The 24,696-nt window shown below is 40.9% G+C and overlaps 1 long non-coding RNA gene across 1 annotated transcript; it reads right to left on the bottom strand.

The window, feature by feature from the left end:
- Positions 1-11,042: 11,042 nt before the first annotated feature.
- Positions 11,043-19,549, bottom strand: LOC142873785 (uncharacterized). The gene is made up of 6 exons (XR_012921762.1): positions 19,333-19,549; positions 19,127-19,183; positions 13,276-13,422; positions 12,333-12,421; positions 11,900-12,065; positions 11,043-11,473 (listed from the first exon to the last, which is right to left on the bottom strand). It is a non-coding gene; the product is annotated as an uncharacterized LOC142873785 (long non-coding RNA).
- Between the last annotated feature and the right edge of the window lie 5,147 nt (positions 19,550-24,696).

Here is a 24,696-nt window from a genome sequence, read left to right as displayed (position 1 = left end):
TGATATGGCAAAGCCTGATTAAGTGGTGCTGATGTGTGTTTTTTTCTCTCTTTCCCAGAATGGTTACAGAAGGTCATAAATGTATACAGTAAGCATCCTACAAAAAATCTCATGTGCCTCACTCACGTATAGTTAACACTATTTTAAACAGCAGAAGTGTGAGTCATACCGATATCGTTTTCCTAGAATCCTGATAAAAAAGCATCACAGCTAATTAATGTTCCCAAGAAAGGGTCAGAGCTTACAGGAAATGAATTGGAAAGTGACAAACGGAGAGGGTGGGGAACTCAGGACACCCTGGCTGAGGACTGTTGGCGAGATCCTTGTCCCACAGCCAGGAACTGACAGCGGTCACGAGAAAGAGATTAAATCACACCGCACATTTAAACTCAGATTTGACCGGACTGGAAATGCAGGGATTGGTGGGGGGAACGATGGAAAGGAGGGAAGAATGATGGGAGATGCTGGCCAGAGGGCTGGGGAAGGAATAACGGGGTTCAGGGAAAACAGCCGAGAAAACAGCAGTTAAACCCCCTCCATTGCTGATCTGGTCTGGGCCCTGCAGTAGGGTTGTTTTTGTGGGTTTGGGGTTTCATGGAACATCTGAATGTTAAATATGATTGAATGAGCACAACTGGCAATTCAGCATTCATGACTCAGTTGACTTTGTGGCCTATAGCAGGTCATCTCATAACCCTCAGAGGGGAAAATGAGTCAGATGTATCTTCTGCAAAAGGCAATATGAAATTTGCTTTGTGGGAAGAAAGAATGTTCCCCATGCATGTGTGTCGCAGTGGAGTGTAGACATTTGCCCTCCTGCCATCCATAACCTGGGGGCCTAGGGTAGAGGGAGGAGAGGAGTCCAAGACCAGGGCTGCATGCAGGTACTCAGGCTGCTTTTTTTCCCTCCCAGTTCATTCTTTACATTGGGTTATGGCCCCTACATTTCCAAACAAGCCATCAGGACACGAGGTCCAGCACAGGATTATTTTTTCTCATGAATAGTTTGATGAATATGAAACATTTGCAAAGGTCTAAAAATCAAATCAAATTTTCATTACATGCTTAATGAATTTATTCTTTAGAAAGAAATCAGATTCTTCCAGGAAATCTGGAAAGGGTGGGTGTCATACTTCTAGCAATTCCTGAAAATCCTCATGTATTATTAATTTTCCTGGAGGGAGGGGTTGTGTGGGCCTTTGTTGGTTTGCAACACCAGATACTTAGCTCTACTTGTCTTGAGAAGATACACTAAACCTCTTTCTAAATCTGTCATTTTGATGTGCTTTATTGCACTTTTCAGGGGGGATTGTGGAAGGGAGGGGATGGCCATTGAGTAATCTAATACAATGTCAGGGATTACAAATCCCTAAAGGTTGGGGCAATTTGGGCTGACCCCAAGGAATCAATAGGGAACATTAGCAGAATTCTCTTCTTTGCTCTGTGCCTGGAAAGGACCCTGAGAGTCCCACTGTACATGGGATGAGAAGAAAAGTTGGGTTTCAGTGAGAAGTTAAGTACTGTTTCTCAATCCATTAACAAACACTGGAAAGTCCCATTTGCATGTGATATTGTTTTTATAAAAATGAGGGCTTTACTGAATGGAAATGAGAAGCCATGAAAACCTGAGTGATGTTTACAACATATCACAGGAGTCAATATTTGTGTTCAAACCTAGCTCCATAGCTAACTAGCTGTTTGGAAACAGACAAATCACGTTATTCCTCCGAGTCTCAGTTTTCCAGGAGTGCTGGGCTTTTTAATCAGTGCCAACCTGCTCAGCAATCAACTATCTTTCAAGTCTTCTGAGTATATTTTACTGTGTTTTGGACATAATCCCAATGAGGAAATGCAGGACAAGCAATTGATTTTTTTCCCGTGTCTTTCATTTATAGAATATATATAGAATATGTTTTTTTGGACAGGGAAATAATTGTAACTTATTACGTACATTCTATTTACAATCTTTTCAAATGTACATGGACAGTAGAATCATCCTTGACTTTTGTAGGTTGAACTTGAGTTGCCAATAATCTAACAGAAAAGGCAGAAATGACACTAATATACATCTAACTTAGATCTACACAGAGACAAGAGGAAGTTCTGAGAGGATGAATATATGTAAGGATAGCAGGAGAATGGATGGAGTTAGGCAAAGAAACCTGCTAGGAGCCAAGACAGGCCCTGAGCTGGGAGGATGTGCTTGGGCAGGCAGGTGTTCCCTTTCCCACTGAAACTTTACTGGTGACTTCATCTCTTCTGTTCTCACTGAGGCATGGAGAATAGGGAAGAATGATCTTTTCTGGCTTGGTTATTGTTTGCACATAGATGCTCCATGGCCTGGTAATCTACTAAATAGCTGCTGCCATGTCCTGTTCTGGTTGGAGAGAGGCACTCTTCTCTCTTCTTCTTTTTTTTCTTTTGGATCCCAACCTTTCCTGGAGTTAATATGCAGTGCCTGAAAGGGCTCTTTACCCAAGGACTCTGCAAAGTCTTGCAGCTTTACAGAGCATGGGAAGGGATGATGAAATCCAGCAGCTTGTTCTCTTGTACCTCCCTAGGTGCAAACTTCCACCACCTAGGCCTGTGTGTGTGTGTGTGTGTGTGTGTGTGTGTTGTGTGGCTTGTGCATATATATATGATGGGGAAGTACAGGGAGATTTATGGAGGTTCCATAAGAGAGCTTCCTGGGCCTTGGGAGGCTGTCTGTGATGGTTAGTTTTATGTGTCAACTTGGAGGGTATTTTTGGATGGGATTAACGTTTACATTGGTGAACACTGAGTAAGCAGATTGCCCCCTACTGAGCGTGGGCCTTAGCCAACTGAAGCTAAAGATCTGAGTAGAACAAAAAGACCAGCCTCCCCAAGCAAGAGGGAATTCTCTTGCAGACTGTCTCCTGCAGACTCCAGACTGTCACTCAGACTTCATCCTCACCATCAGCTCTCCTGGGTCTCAAACCTGTTGGCCCACACTAACAATTAGGGTCATGCCAGCCTCCATAATAGTGTGAGCCAATTCCTTTGGGACCTCACACAGTTCTCCCAGCACCTCTTAATCTAACCCAGACACGTTCAACATTCTCAGGTGTCCTGCTAGTTTCAGGCCTTCCAGAATGTGGATAACTTTCAACAGATTCTTGATCATCTTTGAAGTGTTTGTGCCACACTTTTTATTTGCACTGCACTCATTGCATCATCCCTGAAAGCCTTCTGAAGCATCCAAATGGTTTTCATGAAGTAATGTTCAAACTTAACACAAAATTTGATGCAGAGCTGTTGCTCTACTCATCAGCCTTTTAGAATGCGACGGCCACACAGTACACATGCTCACGTATCTAGTGCCCCACTGATGAGTACACTGAAGTCGTCATTGCTCACACATGCAGATCCCAGTCCGCTCCCCTTGGCTGTCAGGTTACATTGATGTCATGCAAACCATTCTTGTTATGTTAATATTAACAATGACTGGATATTTTCTGGACAGACCTTGTATATACACATCTCTATTCTATAGGTTCGATTTCTCTGGAGAACGCTGACTAATGCAGAATCCCTCATACACTTCCCTATTTCCTACCTCTTCTCTCTTTACTTCCTACAGTTTCTTTCTATGTCCTCGTCCCCCTTTTCTTGCAGTTGGGGTTCCCGGCGAAGCAGACTCTGAGACAGGGTTTGGGCACAGGATGTTTATTAGGCAGTTCCCTTGGGGTCAACATCTGCAAAAGGGATGGAGAAAGTAGGAATGGGATGAAGGAGAAGTAGAACATAGAGTTACCAATAGCAACCTCAGCCAGCCCCAAGGGGAGCTCTGGAGCTTAAGTGGACTGTCAGCATTGTCCCACGGTAGGCTGAAAGGTTGGTCTTTATCCCCTGACCTCAATGAGCCATTGAATGTGGACATGTACCAGAATGGCAACCCATGGGCCAGGTACCTCTCTGCAGCCAAGGAAGACCTGAGGGGCTAGAACTGAAGGCTGCCCACCATCCGCACCCATAACAGCTGGGGCAATGAGCCTTTCCTGGAGGTGGAAGCTGAATTATGCTTCTTCATGTCTACCACACTTGTGCTGAGACTGCTTCTTGTCTACCAATAGACATTTACCCCTTTTTAAAGCACTTGATTATCATATAGATGTTTAGCTGCCCTGAATAAAGACTATCCTCCCTAGCCTCTCTTCTGGCTAGGTGTGGCTGCGTGAATCCCTTTTGGGCAATGGGATGTTTGGAGAAGTGTGTGTGTAACTTCCATATCATGTCCTTAAATGGAAGAGTAAGTATTGTCTTCTCTTTTTCCTTTCTACTGACTGGAAGACAGATGTAATGACTGGGGCTCTAGCAGCCATTTGGACCATGAAGCTACTTTGAAAATAGAGATTGTCCATGGCACAAAGATAGAGAAGGCTTTCTGCCCTGTGGATAATTTACCAACCTTACTCTAACCACCATAACACCTCTTGAACACGAGAGAGAAATATTCTTCATTTTTGTTTAAGTCTGTCTTATTCAGGAATTTTCTGTCTCTTACAGCTAAAACCAATTCTGATATGCAAGTAGTCCCTGACTTATGATGGTTTGATGTAGGATTTTTTGACTTTAAGGTGGCGTGAAGGTGAAATACATAGCAGGTGGTAGGACACTCTCTTGAGATACTGGGCAGCAGCACTGAGCCGCAGCTCCACGTCAGCCATGTGATCTTGAGGGTAAACAAGCAACACTCTGCAGTGTACTGTGTTCAATAAATTACATGAGATATGCAACACTTTGTTATGAAATAGGCTTTGTGTTAGATGATTTTGTCCACTTTTAGGCCAATGTAAGTGTACTGAACATACTTAAGGTAGGCCAGACTAAGCTCTGATGTTCCGTAGGTTAGGTTTATTAAATGCATTTTCAACTTAATATTTCCAACCTACAGTGGGTTTATTGGAACATAACCCCATCGTAAGTCAAGGAGCATCTGTATATGCTCATGTCTCTGCCTCTACTCTTCCTGCTAAGGTACACCCACTACTGCGTAGAAAAATAATCAAGCCCTACCATTTGGTCCTTTCTTGTGATTCGAAACCTCAGGCATCCTCTACAATGGCCTTTCTTGTTGGCCCACCATCTGCTAGTCCAGCAGGAAAAATGGGTGAACTCTGGTTTCTGAGACCACTGTCTTGGAGAAGGGGTGGTATCCATATAGGCCTAAGCTTTGGCAAGTGGGAATGGGTAAAGGGGCTTCTATTCTGGCCTGTGTCTAAACCTCTCTCATCATAACAAGGATTAGTTTCCTTCTAAATATAGCCATTTAAGTAGCATGAAAAAATTCATATTCCTCCAATTTATGTATATTTGGCTTTATTTCGTGAAAACTAGTGCTGAAGCCCTTTGTGGAAGGGGGTAGATTTGGCCCCTCCTTGGCATGAGTTACCTTGTCAAATTGTATTTCCTTCAGTGACAATAAAGGATTTCCACCAAAATGCCTTTCCCTCTCCTTGCAGTAAGGTTGGGGGTAGAATAGATTTCATTTCTCTTTGTACTCCAAATTTAGGGTAACCCGTGGAAAACTGAGAAGTGGGGGAGTGTAGGTGAGGAAAAACAGGCAACATTCAGAATGAGTAGCAGGGGGGTGTCCATAACCTGTTGTGGAAGACGGTTTGTGAGGAGACTTCACAATCTTCGTCCCCTGGGACTTTATTCAATTGCATTTCCTACCCTGTGAGGAGACACTCTCCTTTTCTGCCTTTGAGAAAGAAAGCTTCCATGTTGTGAGCTGCCTGTAAAGAGTATGGTATGGCAAGGAGCTAAGGGGCATCTCTGGCCAACAGGAAACTAAAGCCCTCAGTCTGACAACTGCAAGGAATTAGATACTGCCAGCAGCCTGAAAGAGCTCAGAAGTGGGTCCTTCCCCAGTTGAGCCTCAGATGAGACCACAACCCCAACCAACACCTTGATTATAGCCTTGTGAGATCCTAGGTAGAAGATCCAACTAAGTTGTTCCTGGACCCCTGACCTATAGAAACTGTGAGATAATAAATGTGTGTTGTTGTAAGCTAGTGAATTTCTGGTAATATTATTACACAGCAATTGATAATGAACACACCCATAAAAAGGAGTTTGGCCCTAGAAAGGGAAAGAAAATGCAAATCCCTCTGATGAAGACTTTTGAGAGCAAAATAACTATGCTCTGGAAGATTGGGAATGAACACACAGCCGGTGAGGACAGTGCTTTGCCCTATGCTGTACTGAAGAATTTTTAAGTGGGAAAAGTTAAAAAAAAAGTTAGGGAGAGTTCTGCCCTCAGATTGTGGGTGGCAGATGAGAGAAATATTTCTGAGAAAGGATATTTCAGGGGCAGACCAGCAAGAAGGGCTCGCAGTCTGCTTCCGGGGCTCTATGTCAGAAGGTCTGTGTTTGAGTCCCAGATCTGTCAAGCATGAACTGTGTCCCCTTGGCCAAATGACTTCTCTCTCCAGACCTTAGTTTCCACATCTCTAAGGTGGGGCTAATTATAGTCCTGGCTAATAGGATTATTGTGTTGGACCAATGAGGCAGTATATGAGAAGAGGTGTCCAGCCTGGCACATAATGAAGGCCTAATCAAAGATAGCATTAGAAAGATAATGGCCAGATGAGAAGTCATAAATTTGGTCAAGTTCAGGCTTTCCATAGTACTTGTAGTGATTCGGAGTAAACTGCATCACCTCTTTGAATTGAAATTGCCTGTCAAAGTGTCAAGATCTTCCAGCCAGTGATTTCCTTCCTTGGCTGCATATTGAAATTACTTGGAGTGATTTAGAATATATGGATGCCTGGGTGCCACCCCTAAAGATTCTGATTTAATTGGTCTGGGGTATGGCCTAGACATCAGGAGTTTGAAAAATTCCCCAGGTGATGCTAATGCATAGTCAAACTTGAGAATTGCTGCTTTGTCACTTTATTCCTTAATAGTGGCCCCTGATGGTTTCAGGTGTGTCTGTTTTGTTTACCCAGCTAGATGGCAAGCCCTTGTGGGTTCACCTGGCAGAGTTAGAGGCACACAGATCCAGGAACTTAAAGGCTTGGGTTCTCTGTTTTTTCCTAATTGGCTCCGGAACCCATGGTCTGGGTCCTGAAACAATTTAGCATGTACTGTGTACTAGAAACTGTTCCAATTACTTTGCATGTTTTTGTTCATTTATTCCATTCAGCATGATGAGACAGGTTCTATTATTAGCCCCGGAGCTAATAATAACACAGAGAAGTTAAGTAACTTGCCCAAGGTTGCACCACTGTGCTTCTGGATGTGAATGTAGGAAGTATGAGCTCCCACCATGAACTACTCCCCCCATCCCCCCAGTGGACAGGAGGCTGGTCTTGATTTTATTAATCTCAGCTAGACTGTCCTTCCTTCCCTCCCAGCTCTGATTTTGACATTTCTGCTATCCCCACCAGCACCTAGTGGAGACATCACATAGTGGGTGATCTGGTGCCAATCAATCATAGATTGATTGTTGAATCAAGCAGCTGATTTCAGACTAGCATGTGTGCAGCAGAACAAAGAGGACAGACAGGTGGAAGCCATGAAAGGACAACCAGGTTGAAGGAGGATGTAATGTTAACCCTTGGGCCCCCCTTTGTGCTTCTGGCCTTTTATTTAGCTGAGCGATTGGGCAGAGAAATGTGTTAAAGTCAGCCAAAGGCTAGTTTAGCCTAGGATGTGGAAAGCTGAATTTTCCTGCATAAAATAAGTATCAGGAATTTGGAAAAAGAGAACCTACCAGCTAGAAAAAAGATGAAAAATCCTCTTGAGTAGACATGGCCAAAGAGTAAACAGTAATTCTGCAACCCATTCAATAAGTATAGTGTTGATCAGGGAGAAAAATAACGAGGAAGACAGATGATGGTTGCAGGAAATCAAACAGAGTAGACAGAAAAAAATTAGTGGAAGCAGGAAGAGGTGTTCATGGAAATAGGCTGCCCAGAAATCATCAGATATATTGGGTGAACACTAGGCTTAAAGAAATTTAATTTAACTTATTAGAGGATAGTAAGATCCTAGTCTAAGGGGCCTGGGACACCCAGGAAGCCAGCATGTAGGTTATTCAAGGTAAAAGATGTTGCAATAGAAGGTACAAAGTGTGATTTCCCCAGGCAAACAGAGTGATAAAACAGTCTCCTTAACCTGGATAGAGTTTGAGGAAGAGAAGAAAGCCAAAGTAACTCCTTCAACCGAGCAGGGCTTAGACAACGCAGCTCCAACTCAGATATTCCTTGGGTCCTCAATTCTAGTGAAAACTGGAATTTCGGGGCTCTTCAGAATACTGCTGTCTGGTCCCACTGCAGGGAGAAAGGCTGATTTGTCAGGAGGTAGCCTGGGCCTGAGACTTTCAAAAGCTCCTCAGGAGGTGTCCTGTGCAGCCAAGGCTGGGGACCACTGTCCAGAGAGCCGTGCTGGAAGCACACACCCGGGGATACGAGGGGCTGGCAATGCCGCAGAAGGGAGTTCAGTCGCAGCTTAAAGGTTGTGTGTTTTTATGTTTCTTAGTTTTTAAATTTTTTTGTCGGCAGTCACATTGTATTACTTGAGCATTAGGAAGTTAATAGGAATGTTGATATTAATATAATATTAATATCAGGAAACTAATATTAGGAATATTACCCAGGATACAGCATGTGTCTTTCTGTGCACATAATTCTGGCAGGAACTTTCCCCAAGGGAAAAGCTGGGAACATTGGGTCACAGTCCCTGGAAGGTGACTTAGGATCTCTTGGCATCTGGCTGAAAGAGGCAGAAAACAACACAGTTGGCTCCGAGACGTGGGGGACTTCAGGTCTCCTCAAATATCTCCCTCTCATATTGGGAATAGAAGTTCATAGCGTGAAGAGAAGGAAGAAGCTTTAGAAATTATCTAGTGAAACCTCTGTTGTTACTGAATTAAAAAAAAAAAATCTGAGGCTCTGAGAAGTAAAGTGTCTGGCCCAGAAATCCAGCCATTTAGCGTCAGAACTGGGAGTAGAGTGGAGTCTTTGAACAACCCATCCACTGCCTTTTCCCTTAAACATCCCTGCCCTGCAAAGGCGAGGGTTCATCTGTGGATGCCCATAGGGGCAGTAACACAATTTATGTTCACACTCAGCTGTACATGACTAACATAAATATATTGTCATCCAAGCAGTTAGTGACAGCTGGCTGGAATGCATCAAACTTCAGAACCTGAACGTGGGCAGAGAGAGGAAAATGTCAAGTCTGATGGGAAAGATCAAAGAAGGACGGCTGGGTGGGAGACTGCGGGCAGACGATTCCACAGCACGGGCTGCTCTCCGGAGATGAACGCGAGGTGGACCCTCCCAGGACACTGGAAGCAAGAGAAGAATGACTTTATGTTGAACATGTTTGTGAATGAACATATTTTAAATGAACAAGTGCCAAAACCACTTACCCACCCGGGGGCTCAAAGCTAGACCCCAAAGGCTGGCTTCAAGTGACTCAATCCCATTTACCAAGAATCACTTGCATTAAGGCTATTTCTGTTTCGTCCAAAAGGTTTTCGGTTACCTTCAAAGTCAACAGGAAATTAATCAGCAAGTAGAAAATTGAAAGAAGATCTGCATCTCACTGTAGGAGTCATTAAAATAAAAGCACATTTGGCGAAATGGCAAGGTGCATTTTTAAAAAATCTCTTACCCCCTTACTTAATACGTTGGAGATTCCAAAACTACAAGCCCAGGGAACAGAGGCTCCTTGAAGGAGAGGGTACACACTGTCCTGGGACCTGCACCCTCTGCTGAACACGCCAGCCGGCCACTGTCCAAATAGCTTTCTCTTTGTTGTCTCAAAAAGCCCCTGGAAACCCAACCACGTTCTGACACGGTCTATTTAAAACTCCCTGGACTCATCTCAGATCACATCTCTGTCTTGTATTGTTTCACTTGCCTCTCCGCTCTAAGCTCTTGGGGGAAAGAACTTTTTTTTTTCTTCTTGTTTTGGAATGATTTTATTTATTATTGTAAGCCTGGGTGGAGAACGTACTTCCTTGCTTATCATGCAGTTATGTAGAAATATTAAATAATAATACCTGGATACGGTAGAGAACATAAAGCTCTGCCTATCATATAACCTTTGCTCTGCCATCCTGAATATCTGGGGAAACAGCTTCTCTCTGTCTTCCTTATTATGGGAACAAAAACCCCCGAGACCCTAAATTAGAGAACTGCTATATGGCACAATGGTTAGAAACATTTTTCTCATTCTCTTCCACTAGCTTCTGACCTCTTGATGTTAAAAAGGTCCCTTTCTCTTACTGCCCCAAAATGGTTGTAAAAAGAATGGTTACAGAGTCACCGTACCCGTATGGGGTCATAGTTAAGACCATTGGGATTGCAAATGATAGAAACCAACTCCAGTCAGTGTAAGCGAAGCAGGACGTTTATTAGGGTAGCTCACAGAACCCAAAAGCAGCCCTCAGGGGCCACGCTCTTTTGCTCTCTCTCTGCCTCTCATCTTTGTTTCCAGACTCTTACTAAATGTGAGTTTCATGAATCTAGGGATTTTTGTCTGGTTTGTTTTCTACAGAAACAATCTTTGCCCATGCCTAGAACAGTGCCTGGCATACAGTAGTTGCTTAATCAACATTTATTACTGTATTTCTCTGCAAGCCAGCTTTCTGTATCCCTCAATGTGCATGCCAGAAACCAGTCCCCCTGCAGCACCCAAATTTCCATCTTGGCAATTCAGGCTGGTATCAGATGTCTACCCCTGGTCCTGGTCGGTCAACTCTCGCCAGGGGGTGGGGTTTTCTAGCAAATATGATGAGACAGAGGTACTTCTTTGCGTGGAGAGGAAGTCTTTGGAATTAGGCAGATACCATCACATATGTTTACAACAATTGTACATGTAGTTGTGACAGACGCAGACAGCTCTTGGGAAGTGGTACATGGTAATTTCCAAATGGAACCATCTTTTGATGAATAACAAATTAGAGGGGACTCCATCTGTTCCCGTAGCATGAAAGTTTCTCGCAACGTTGCTGATATAGTTATCAACCAGTCTCTCTTTGGACATCCCAGGGACAAAGAAAGCACTCTTTCTCAAGAGCTGTTCATTTTCTGAAACACATCTCATTATTAGAAAATCCATATATGTACCTGTCAGAATTTTGCCCCCATTGGTCTGAACTCTTCCTTTTGGAACCAAAGAGATTAAGTTGCTCTTCCATATGACAACCCCTAGGAAAATGATTTGAAGAGCATGGTTATGTTGCTTCGAAGTCTTTTCCTTTAGGTGATTAATAAATGTTGTCTGTGCACTCACTGTCTTGTATTTAGGATTCCCTCTCTCTGATTCCTTAACAATGATAGAATCCATAACTCAATTGTGGATGGAAGATAGGCCTCCCAGACTTCGTACTGCATGATCTTGGTCTCCATCCAAAAGAAAGTCTTCATGGGGGTGCTCAGGGTTCTTTCCAACCTCACCTTACAGATGTAACAGTTTTCATCAGTGGTGACATCTGCTTTGAGGAACACATGTTACCTGCTAGAGATAAATGGCTAAAGGTGCTAAAATGTATCAACTGGTCACTCTCTGGACCAATCGAAATCTAACTGGTAACCTGTGGCTGTTCCCAAGCTAATGACATATTTAGTAAGTCTATCAGTTCCTTTGCATCTTCTCTTTTACAGGTTAAATATGCTCTATTTTAAAAAAATATTTAATTCATATCACTTAACAAACATTTAGAGAGCACTGGATGCTTTTGAGGAATTGTACTAGTTGTTAAAATAACAGACAAAGAACAAGATTTCTACCTTCAAAAGAATTCATAATGAAACAAAAATAGAAAGCTGAGTAAACAGATGACTGTAACCTAGGATAAGTGCCGTGGCAAAGGCACAGGTAAGGAGCAATGGCAGTGCACAGGAGGAGAGGCACTCACCTGGGGACAGGAAGAGTTTTGGGGACAGGGAGCTCAGGAATGGTGCCTGGCAAAGTGGTGCCTGAGATGAATCTCGAAGGATGAGTAGGAATGAGCCAGATGAAACGGGATGAGGGGTGCAGATGAAGCTGCGTAGGATTCGACATGTGGTTTGTTCACGGCATGGCTGCAGCATGGAACATGAGTGTCGCAGAAGCAAGACAACAGCTAACGCGGGACAGGTATGTGCGGGCTGTAACGCCTTTGCTACATAACAAACCGCCTCCAAAACCTACTTCAGACAATACGCTTTTATTATTGCTCACGAGTCAACCGGTCAGCTACAAAGTTCTGCTGAGCTGGTCCAGACCTGTATGGTCACTACTGGGCTTGCTCACGTGTCGGGGTCAGGTGGCAGGTCAGGGGCTGGCTGGTCTTGGGTGGGCTCACTCACGTGCCGGCAGTTTCCTGGCTGTCGGCGGGGTGTTGAGGTGAAGTGTTTCTCGTCCTACAGCGGGCTAGCCTGGGCTTGTTCCCACAGCGCTGCCAAGGAGAGTGGAAACACACATGGCCACTTCAGACCTGGGTTTGGAGCTGGCACGCCATTGCTTCTGCCACATTTTACTGACCACAGCAAGTCACAAGACCACTTCAGATTCAAAGCACAAGGGACATAGACCACCTCTTGCTGGGAGGAACTACAAGGTCTTGTTGCAAAACCTACATGTATAGGAAGGGGTGAATAAATGTAGCCAGTGTTGTAATCAATCTAGCACAAGAACCTTAGATGATCGGAGTTTATCTTGACAAATATGGGGATAGATTAAAAGGATATTAAACTTTTTAACAGCTAATTTCTATTTACACATGTAAATTAAAACACATTCTCCCTTTAAAACAGTACATCCGAGAACACTAAAGTTTCCTGCCAGCCACGTGCTTGTTGAGTAAGATGAGGGGGGTGATGTTTTCTGGACACCAGAGTGATGAGGGTCATTGGTCAGCCCCCTTTGCCTCTAGTGGTTCAGCTAATTAGAAAGCCACGTGAACCTCTTTGCCCCTCAGACTATATTCTCCACGTCCCCACAAGGATAGCATAAGAAACTTCGCTGACTACTTCATGAAATCCAGATAGATCCACCATGTCTACATGCCTTATTGAGTCTTTGTCTATTGTACCTGTCAGAAAAGAGGATGAGGTTGATCCAGCCCAACTTTGCTCTATGAATCTCCCTTTCTAGCCATTCACATCTTATTTAACAACCTATTCTAGAAGGTCACTCAAGTTCTATACTGTAGTGAATAATTTGAGGCATCTACATTGATCCACTTTTTGAAAACTGGGATCCAGTTCCTTCTATGGCCAAAGTTTCTTAAACACAATGAGCAGCACTTACATAATTTTGTTTTTGGGTCCTCTCAGTTCTCTGATATAAAATTCACTCTGGCCCGTAAGCTTGATCTCAGTTAGATCTGCCAGGTACATAGGCCAGCTCTTCTCTGGGCTCCATGGATCTTCAGTTCTCAGGCCAGCGAGCTTCACCCTTTTATTTGACAGGGGAGGAGCAGGGGAGGGAAAGGAAGAAAGAGATGGAGAGAGAGAAAGAGAATAATTAAATGTGTTCTCTTTTAATTCTGTAATTAATTTATATTGTACCACACACCCTATTTGACTGACCTCATTTTTTATTTTTGCATCTTACATTTAGCATTTAATTAAAAATAAAACTTTGGAATGCCTTTCTGGAAGTAATCATAAGAAACTCTTAGCAGCGGTAACATTTGGGGGGAGGAGGTGGGGCAGGCTTAGTGGGAACAGATTTCAAATTTTCCTTTGGTGTTTTCTCTATTGGTTGAACACTTTAAGCATGCCAAGGAGACTTATATAGAAAATGGAATTATGGAAAATGTTTCTTTTTTTCATAATTTCTCTCCTTTTATTAAAAATATTTTAAAAGGTAGAAATAATCTTCTATTATTTCTACAACGGCAACAGATATTGTGTATATATGGAGCCCTTACTTTGTGCCAGGCACTATATCAACGTGCCCTAAGTTTTCTTTTTTTGTTCTACAACAATCTAGTGGAGAAGGACTTCCTACACACAGTTTAAATAAAGGTAGGAGGTGAACGCACAGAGCAGTTATGCAACTTGTCTAAGGGCGCACAGCTACTAAGAGTCATTGGCAGGATTTACGCCCAGTTTTTTATCTGACTTGATGGCCAAGGCTTTGTCCACCCTGTGATGGTGACTCCTTCCATATTTTAATGGATATCCTTTTAAATTCTGAGGTCATCAGAGAGTTAGCTTGGGCGGCCACCTGACTTTGATGTCCCCTTCCTGTCCTGGGCCATCAGCATTGCATAGAAGTGTAGTTTGAATGTCTTCATGGGAGTCTCCCAACCTTCTATTGTTTTCTCTGAACTTTGAAAATCTCCCCCTAATGTTGAAAGCTCATGTCTGGCTGAGCTGATGCTATTCTTTCCTGTTTTCCCAAAAGCTTAAGCTGCTGCTTTCTTCCTAGTTGCTGTTTTCGTAACCAACTAGTTTGTCTCAATTGATCAGAATCTGGGGCAGAATAACTGTTCTCCTTATCACTTTTTCAGACTTCTGGGAGATGAAGCGGTTGTAAACCACATGAATTATTTATTGCGTATGTTGTTCTTAGCTGACCTTAACCCGATTTTACCACATAATAAAATGCTCTGAGTCCTGCCTTCTGCTGGTTACTTTGGGTTTTGTTTGTTTGTTCATTGTAAACCCAACTGAACTCTAAGTCTGGGAATAGTTTCCAAGTTTCTGGAAATAGTCAGTAAGTGGTTCCCCCGTCTTTCTGATGTTGCTATACATCAATTTTGAAAAGAAATTTAACCTCAAACCCTCTTTGATTTCTCCCTTTCACTTGCTCTGCCATATTTAATTAATGACCATTCTCTCTTCAAAATAGCTGTTATGTCCTACTTTCATAACTGTTTTTACCACAATAAATAAAACAAGTTCAGGCATTGAAACTTTTTAACCTACAGCATGGCATTAACTCCTCGACGGGACCCATAGACCCATAACCATGCAGATGTTCTCCCCGGCATCCAGCCCACCCTGAGTGGGTTAATCCAAACCAGACTTGCAGGTCCCCTTCCCAGTGACTGGCTTAGGAATGGACAATTCTATCCAGAGAAGAGTGAAGGGAGATCTACTATGGGCCTTTAGGAAATGGTTTCCTTGCTCCGAAAAAATAGAAGAGTTGGCTCCTTTGCCTCCTCTGGTTGAGTGGCATCTGGTGTGACAACAGAATCTCGGATGGCCACCCTTCCTCTGCAGCACCGGGAGCTCGCCTTTCCTGTGCATTTATGTTGTACACAATTTCAACTATTGATATTTTAAAATATGAAGCATCTTAACAGATACACCAGGCTCTCTGCCTACAAATTTCCCACTTTCCATCTGACTCATGCCAGATTAACCACGCAAAACGTAACCCTTTTAGGACTTCATCTTTCTTTTCTAGTTACCTTGAGGGAAGGAATTAGCAGCAAGGGTTCAAGACGGTAAGAAGGTACACAATTCTGTAGCTTTGCTACATGCTTGTTATTTTAAAAATATCATCCCATGTTTGCTCATCTTTATCCATTCAACAAACATTTACTGAGCAACCACTGTGAGGTCTCATGAGTAGCAATCAGTTTCTGCCATCACAGAATGTACAGTCTTGTAGAGGAGCACAGCAGGCACAAAGGCTGCCCACTCAGTAGAGTCCCTCCCTCTTTCTTGTTAACAGAACCCTGATTTTGTTCAAGTAATAATATGTCTGGCCAGAAGGGATGATTTATAATTTTTCCAAGAGTGAGCATGGGCATGAGACTTATGGGGGCATCTACAACCACCTCCTTCCTTACTTCTTAAGGCCCTGTTATATGAGACATTGATGTTTGGAGCTGTTTCAGCCCTCCTGAAATTGAAGGGAAGGCCTGTCATAGAGATGTTCACCAGTGCCATACCATTATTGAAATGCTGATCCAACTTTGCAACTGCCCACGTCCAGACCTAATTTTCTATAAGGTAATCAAGTGCCTTTATTGTTTAAGCCACTGCTCAGTTTTCTAACTGAAGCAAGGGAGAAAATCATGCAAATAAATATTTGAAATACAACATAATAAATGTTACGATAGAGTCATGCATAGGAAGGCAGTATGTTTAGAGGTATACAAAGATAAATAATAGTCTGTTCCTGACCCTAAGAACCACGGTCTGGGAGGAAGCAGACCTAATTAAGGCATACTTGTAGTGCATATAATAAATGCAATACTAGAAATATGCTCAGAGTAATATGGGAGTACCAAGGAGGAAAATCTGACCTAGGTATCTGTAATGTTTGCTCATGATGAGAGTGAGCTGAAGCATTTTTGCAAGAGCACCACAGACATCATGTGCTGTTCCTCTTAGTGTATCTCATGGGTAGGCACATGGTATCAGTTTGCCTAATTACTGCTAAGGTTAAATTGGATTACAAGGTTCAGGAGGTATTCGCCAGTTTCTCCTCTTTAAATTTACCTTTTCCCTCTGTTATTAATAAGTATTTCATGAAAATGTACTTTGAGACTTTGCAGGTATGTTGTTTCTTATCAAGCTTTTGCCCACTAGTTTTAGCATCTATTGATGATTCTTGCTGAATCAATTATTGTAAGGGTGTGTGTAAAGTGATTTTTAACTCTTTTATCCTTTATTTCATGGTATTCTACAAAAGGAGAAGATTTTCCTCCTTCCTCATTCATTCATTCATTCACTCATTCATACATACCAGTATGAACGTATGGATTTCTATTTTATTCAATAGGCAATCTGTAAATATTATTTATTTGGATGCTAAACTTATCCTAGATTTGGCAGTGGGAGCCCTTTCAAGTTTCCTCTTGTACCCTATGTTTTGAGTTTTCTTAACTTCTTGCGTAAGAAAATATTCCAGGCTTATTCTGAACTTTTCGTGTCCTATCCATGGACTCAGTCATTTCTCCAAGTAACTCAGCTTTCTTTTAATGGAGAAGGATGTGGTATTTAAAAACCAAGATCTGCGCGTTAAATGTGCTCATTGCTACTGAGATGTCATTGCTTTAGGCCTTCTCAGGTACATAAAAAATAGGCCTATGTATACATACATCTATATCCTAGATATAGATACAACATCTATTAATATATCTATATACCTGTCGATATATAGATACAGAAGTAAATTATGTATCTATTTCTCCTTTGCTTTAGTTAGAAAACCCAAGTATCTATAAAATAGGTAAATATGTCTATTTACACAGATAAAATAAACCATGTGTTAATAGTGATACTTCCAGTTCTAATTCAGCATGCCCTTCATTGACAATAAGAAATCTGGCCCCATTATCCTCAATATATTTGTTAAATTTTAGAATATACTAATAGCAGTTTTATAATTGCTGACTCATATAACTATGACAACCAACTCAGCTAACTAGACTTTAATATTTATGCACAGTTCTTGTTATCTTCAGTATACAGGACATACCTCCACTGTAGCACTTTTGGCTGATTATTTGCTTACAGAATGTTTCCTCACGAGAATATAAGTGCCATGAAGGCAGGGATAAATTCTTAGTTTTTTTAAATTTCTAAAGCCTAGCTAAAGACCAAGCACATATAAGGTACTCCAGCAATGGTTGTTGAATGAATCAAAAAATGAATAACTCACTCAATTATTCTTAATATTTATAGGTGGAAGTCTATTGTGCAAAACTTCTTACCAATCTTATATCCTACATTCCTCTAAATGAACCCTCCCATACATAGAACCAATGTCTACACAACATACTTTGCATTCTTAGCCCTCTGGTCTCTTATTTATGCTATTCTTTTTGTCATGAACACTCTCGCTTTCTATTCTTTCCAATTCAATCTCATTTAAATAAATATTTTTTCATATGATCTAAATCTCTCTTTTTTGTCATGAAAATGCCCATAATATATTGCTCAGAATTACTAACTTGGCATGTATATATTAATTTGTATTATAGATACTTTGTGTACATGCTCAAATCTTATGCATTTAAGATTGCAATGCTGCCTGTCATCTTCAAATCCTGTGTAGTCCCTATGGCAGTTCTATGAAAGTAGCTGGTTATAAATGAATGCTTGCTAAACAAATGAGCAGGTGGCTGTCAATCATGTGAGCTCAGGGTTCTTAGGAAGTCCTCTAATGCCATCCCAATCTCTCTACCAAGGTAAATTAGGCTCAGAGTACTACTCTTAAGGATTTATTCTTTGGTCTTCCTTTGAATTTATCTGCTTATTCTCATTCATAATTCTTTTAGCTCCATTAATCTCATTTGCCCCAGGAAGCTAGCAATATATACTCTTGATTCTTTGGAAGTTATGGTAGCACTAAGTACTCTTCCAACGGAGGATGTGAAAAGCTTCAAACATCAAGGTAGAGGGCCTGCAAATACGCCCAGAATTACCAAGCAGAGGCCAGACTTCGTATGCTCCTGAATGTCTTTTTAGTCACTCTTACAGAGATAACAGTTTTCATCCATGATAATATGAAGAGATAAATATGCTCAGCTCTACCAGCTGGTGTCTGTGGATTGTGAACAGCAGTTAGTACAGAAACAACTAGTCTGACTTATTTCTGTTCCCCAGTTAATGGTTTATTTATCCCCAAACAATTCTCCTTTGATCCGTTTAGGGATAGCCTAACTAAAAGGTATTTTAGACACCAAACAACTATGATTGGCCTCGGGAATAGAAGAGTCAATTCGAGCACAACTATTATCAGTTTCCCAGGCCCTTTGGAAACTCCCTTGATGGTTAAAAGTAAACTACATCTGACCTATCTGGACCTTTGTAGGTTTTATCAGAAATCTCACCTTCAAAGGCCAATCCTGCACTACCAAGATATTATAAATCCCAGACCCTGGACCTGAAGCCACCATCCCTGGGACACATTTTGGTGTATTTAAAACGCCACAGGCAATACCGGTTGTTCAATGTCCTATGAGGATCAACATTTCCTTCCTCAAATTGATTTCTCTTTTACCAATTTTCAATCAATCATCTTCACACTCAGGTGCATGTATTTTTTTGTAACTCTCTCTCAGGGGAATGGCTTGCTCCTCACTCCCCTTGCCTGCTTCCTGCATCAGCAAAGCTTTCTGACCCTAAGTCCCTGCAGACTCTGCAGATCCCTGTAGCAAGGATGACAACAGACACCACAAAGTACTCACCCTGCCAAGCACAGTCACTGTGTGATGGTGTGCTGGGGATCTCGATTCAAGCAAGATCTATTTTATAGAGGAATAAGATTATTGACTGAGGCCGAATGGGAACAGAAACTGGACATACTCATCTATCAATTCAGCAGAGAGGATTCGCTGTCCTTTGTAGAATAAGCTCACCAGTCTGAACTCTCATTGTGTCTTGAGAGGCTTACCTTTGCCCAGCACAGTCTGCAAGGCTTTGTTCTGCAGTCAGGCCTGTCAGTCTCAGCCTCGACCCCTTAGAAAAGCAACCCAGCTGCACCACAAATGATTTTCAGTCCAGCCTCACATCTTACCAATTTTTCCAGCTGGACGGACAGCATGCCCCATGAGGTTAAACGATATAACCCTGGGTTCCAGTGTGAGTCAGTGCTCAGCTATGCTGTAAAAATATGGGCTCATTCTGGCTTCCAGGACTTCTCTCTAACCAGCAGACCACATGGTCGCTCTTCTGCAATAGGATCAGCCTGTCTGCAGAGAAATGGAATTAAGCTATTAGCAAGTGGTTTCTGACTTTTGCAGAAACACCAGCAACAATAGCTACTTCTACATAACGTTTTAAGAGAGCTGTTTGTTTTGGCAGTGCTTCACTATATTACACATTCCTGCCACTTAATTGTCCTTGCTAAGATAAACAGAGACCTTCTGAAGGCGAGCTGGAAGCTGTATAACTCAGCCAACCAAATGTTTGTTAAATGGAGGAAGAAAAAGGGGTTGACTATATATCCAGCTATACTTTGAGACGACGCCATCTTGTCCACACAGCCAGTCGTTTCCTGAACTTTGGTATCTCTCCCTTACTGCCTTCACTTCTGCGTGGAAGCTTGAAAGTACATTCTAATTCTTGATGTCATTATTGTCAAACTGCTTCCTCTGACCTTCAAAATTGATTGGCAAGTTCAGAGCTCACATGAGGCCCAGTATCCAAAGTTTGGTAGTTGCTCTTTAACTGTAACACAAATCACATCATTGCCATGATGTTGATGAAGATAGTGAACAAACACTTTCAAATACCTTAATAGACATTAATAAAGGGCTCTCTTGAGCTAAGAGCTATGCAGAGTGCGGACCCAAATGTGGGCCTTTCCCTTGGGGAAGGCAAGAATAAAAGAAAATAGAGCTGTTGATATACTTTTTTCTTCATCTTCTGTGTTTCATTTCTGGCCAGATACAAGTGAAATGGGGAAATCAATTCCCACCCACAATTAGTTAATCTAGCAGAACAGTGAGGTCATGCCTGTTTTAGAGGAAGTTAAGACCTTTTAAATGGAGGCAGAAAAATAATCTAATGGCTTTCCTGGATCTTTGGGAACATTGCGAATGAAATCCATTTCTGAAGGTCACATTTAGGGGTGGGTGAGAGTAAGAATGTTATCCACTTTGGCCACACTTTATACTTCTGCAAACATGTGCATGCTTGTTATGTCCCATGTGTTCTATCAACAAATTCATCAACTCTGGGGAGGCCACTTTATGAATGTGGGTGTATGTGAGAAGGAAACAGGAACTAAATTTCCCATCTCCACCCCCCAGCTGCTGATCTAATGAAGAATGTTGTAAGAAGAGAAAGCAAGGAAACTGGTAATACTAAAATCACCCTTTGTCATTGGATTATTAGTAAACATATAATGTAGAGGTCGAGTATCCCTTATCCAAAATGCTTAGAATCAGAATTGCTTGAGATTTTAGGATTCTTTTAGTTTTTGGAATATTTGCCTATACATAATGAGATGCCTTGGGGATGGGACTCAAGTCTCAACACAGAATTCATTTATGTTTTGTATATACTTTATACACATAGCATGAAGGTAGTTTTATATATTTTTAATAATTTTGTACATGATAAAAAGTTTGTGTCAAGTACTTATGTGTGGAATTTTCCACTTGTGGCATTATGTTGGAACTCAAAAAGTTTCAGATTTTGGAGCATTTTGGATTTCAGATTTTTGATTAGGGATGCTCAGCTTGTAGTACCAAGCAAATGGTACAGAAGAAAAGATATTTTGTGAGCCTTATGAATTAATTGAAGGAGAAAAGAGTGTCTTAAGATGCAAAGGACCTGAGAGGTGAACTCACCGCTGCCTTGGCACACGCTGGTCCCTCTGGCTGGAGCACCGCTCTTTGCCGGGCTCATTCTTACTTCCTGTGCAAATCTGTGAAACCACCCTTGGGCCTCTCAAGCCCATATTCCTCCTGTGTGATTCCATTACCTTTCTCAGTCTCAAAACACATACTTTATTGTATTTTGTTTGAAACTACCCTGCTGAGCAATGCCCAACACTGGCCCAAGCTCTTTCAGAATAGAAACACTGTCTATTTTACATGTCTATACCAGAGCCTAGCACACAGTAGGCTTATACTCAATATATTTTTTAATGAAAGTATAAAATTATCTCTCTCTCTCATGCAAAGAAGGAAACAAAGAAAAGGATTTAACAGTGTGGCTGAGCAAAAGAGAAGGTATTAGTTTCCTGTGGCTGCTATAACAACCACAAACTGAGTGGCTTAAACATCAAATATTTATTTTCTCTCAGTTCTGGAGGCCAAGAGTCCAAAATCAGTATCACTTGGTAGAATCAACACTGACACTGGGTAGTGTGAGCAAGGCTTTGCTTCCTCTGGACACTCTAGGGGACAATCTTCCTAGCTTTTTCCTGCTTCTGGTAGCTGCTGACATTCCTTGGCTTGTGGCCAAATCACTTCAAACTTCAAGGTCAGGATGTCCAAATCTCTCTCTGCTCCATCTGCACATTGTTTTCCCTTCCCCGTGCATGTCCGATCTCCCCCTGCCTCTCTCTTAAGGATACTTGTGATCATATTTAGGGCTTACCCAGATAATCCAGGATAATCTTCCCAACTCAAGATCTTAACTTAGTCCTATCTTCAAAATTTTGCCTTATAAAATCACATTCACTGGTTTCAGGGATTAGGACGTGGATATCTTTTGGGGGCCATTTTTCAGTCTACCACAGGAGGCTTAGAAAAATATTTACATTATGATAAAGGAGTTAGCACAAAGAAGTAATTTGATGAAGAATAATACAATCATGCACCAAATAATGATGTTTTGGTCAACAACTGCATATAAGACAGTGGTCCCATAAGATAATGGAGCTGAAAAATTCCTATTACCTAGCGACATTGTAGTTGTTACAACATTGTAGTGCAATTTTATTGTTTGATAGATTGAGTGTAGCCCAAGTGTACAGGCTTTATAAAGTCTACAGTAATGTCCCAGGCCTTCACATTCACTCACTACTCACTGACTCACCCAGAGCAACTTCCAGTCCTGCAAGCTCTATTCATGGTAAGTGCCTTATACAGGTGTACCATGTTTTAATCTTTTATATTGTATATTTTTTTTAATGAAGGAAAAGGAAGGGACCTTTTTTATGTTTAGGTATGTTTAGATACACAAAGACTTACCATTGTGCTACAACTGCAGACAGAATTCAGTACAGAAACATGCACGAGTTTGTAGCCTAGGAACAATAGGCTATATGATATAGCCTAGGTGCATAGTAGGCTATACCATCTAGGTTTGTGTACATATGATGTTTACACAATGACAAAATTGCCTAACAATGTATTTCTCAAAATATATCCCCATCGGTAAGGGAGGCATGACTGTGTAACTGACAGAATACTCAAAACCTTTGAAAATGAAGAAGTGATAAAAAGAAAATAAAAAGGAGGTTATAAAAGGAATTAAAATATTTCATTTGGCAGTCTAGGGAGGCAGATTTTATAACCCAGTAGTTAAGGGCACAGACACTGGGACCCAACTGCCTGGTTAGAAGCTGGCTCCACCAGCTTTACTGGCTGTGCAACTTGGGACAAGTTACTTAACTTCTTTCTACTTTAATGTCCTCATCTTTAAAATGGTAATAATAATAATACTTACTTCATGAAGGTGTGATAAATGATTAAAAGACTCAACATATTTAGAGCTGTTAGAAGTGTTTGCTATTATTATTTTAAGGAAATTTCTAAAAATCTACACAGGAAGAAGTATGAATTTTGAAATGAAGAGAAGGAGACATGTCTGGAAGATATATGTTGATAAGAAAAGAGGACTTTAAAATGATTGGAGAAGAAGAATGAGTAAAAAACATAATATTGCATAAGTGGTATAAGATGAAAGATTTTAAAAAAGCAAATTAAAAACATTTGCAACCACAGATTTGAGGGGGAAATAGGGTAAATATGTTGCATATCGGAAGAAAGACCAAGACTATAATTGAGGACATTAGGAAAATTGCAGAAAGCAGAAAAGAATGTTCCAAGGGTAACAACTGTTTTTTCCTTTATATATTTATGTGGTTGCTAGTATTTTTTTTGAATTTTCTATGTCTTTGGTGATTTTTTTGTCTAGTTATTCTACTAATTGTTGAGAGAAGACTGATAAAATTGCTAAGATTGTGAAATTATCAATTTCTCCCTTTAATTATGTCTCTTTTTACCTCATGTATTTTGAAATTCTTTTATTAGTTGCATATACATGTGTGATTTATTTCTTTCCAAGGAATTGACCCTTTGATTTTAATGAAATGCCCATCTATATCTTGATAATACCTTTTGTCATGTGTATTAGCTTCCTGGGGCTACCATTAAAAAGTACACAAACCAGATTGTTTAAATCATTTGAAGTTAAAATCTCTTTCAGTTCTCTAGGACTAAAATCTATAATCAAGGTATCAGCAGGGCCATACTCTAGGGAAAAATTCCTCACCTCTTCCAGCTTCTGGTGGTTACCTGTTGTCTTTGGTGTTCTTGGCTTGTAGATATATCAATCCAGTTTCTGCACCCGTCATTACATAACTTTCTTCTCACTGTGTCTGGGTGTTCAAATTTCCCTCTTCTTATCAGGACACCAGTCATTGGATCAGAGCCCACCTTAATCCACTATGACCTCATCTTAACTTGATTACATCAGCAATGATCCTATTTCCAAATTACTATCACATTCATGGGTACCAGGGATTAGGACCTCAACATATCTTTTTTGGGAGCACAACTTAACCCACAACATCTTGCAGTTCATTTTGTCTGATAATGATATAGCCGCTACAGTCTTTTTATGCTTATTATTTGAAAAGTATATTTTTTCCATTCATTTACTTTGAGCTCATCTATGTCTTAAAATTTAAAGTGTGTCTTTTATAGACAGTAGTTTTTAAAATACATTGTGACAATCTCTGAATTTTGATTATTTAATCAATATTTAATTAATATGTTTGGGTGAGTCTATCATTTTATTATTTGTCTTTTACTTATCTCTTCTAGTTTTCATAGTTTTAAATTATATATATATTTTATTTTATTTTTTTGATTGTGAAGCTAATTTTAATCACTTAAGAGAACAAAATTTAAACTGAAATCAGAATTTTTCTTAATTTTACAGTATTATGATAATCACTAGCTGTCATTTGTTGATTGGAATAATTTAATTTTGAGCTATTTATCTTGGTATTTTGTTTTAAAATAGCAGTTATTTTTATTTATTTATTTATTTTAACGTATTATGGGGGTACGAG

Source organism: Microcebus murinus, chromosome 11 (genome assembly GCF_040939455.1).
Source record: "Microcebus murinus isolate Inina chromosome 11, M.murinus_Inina_mat1.0, whole genome shotgun sequence".
Classification (NCBI taxonomy): domain Eukaryota; kingdom Metazoa; phylum Chordata; class Mammalia; order Primates; family Cheirogaleidae; genus Microcebus; species Microcebus murinus.
Note: the sequence above shows the minus strand (reverse complement) of the source record. Positions and strands in the feature narration are given on the sequence as shown.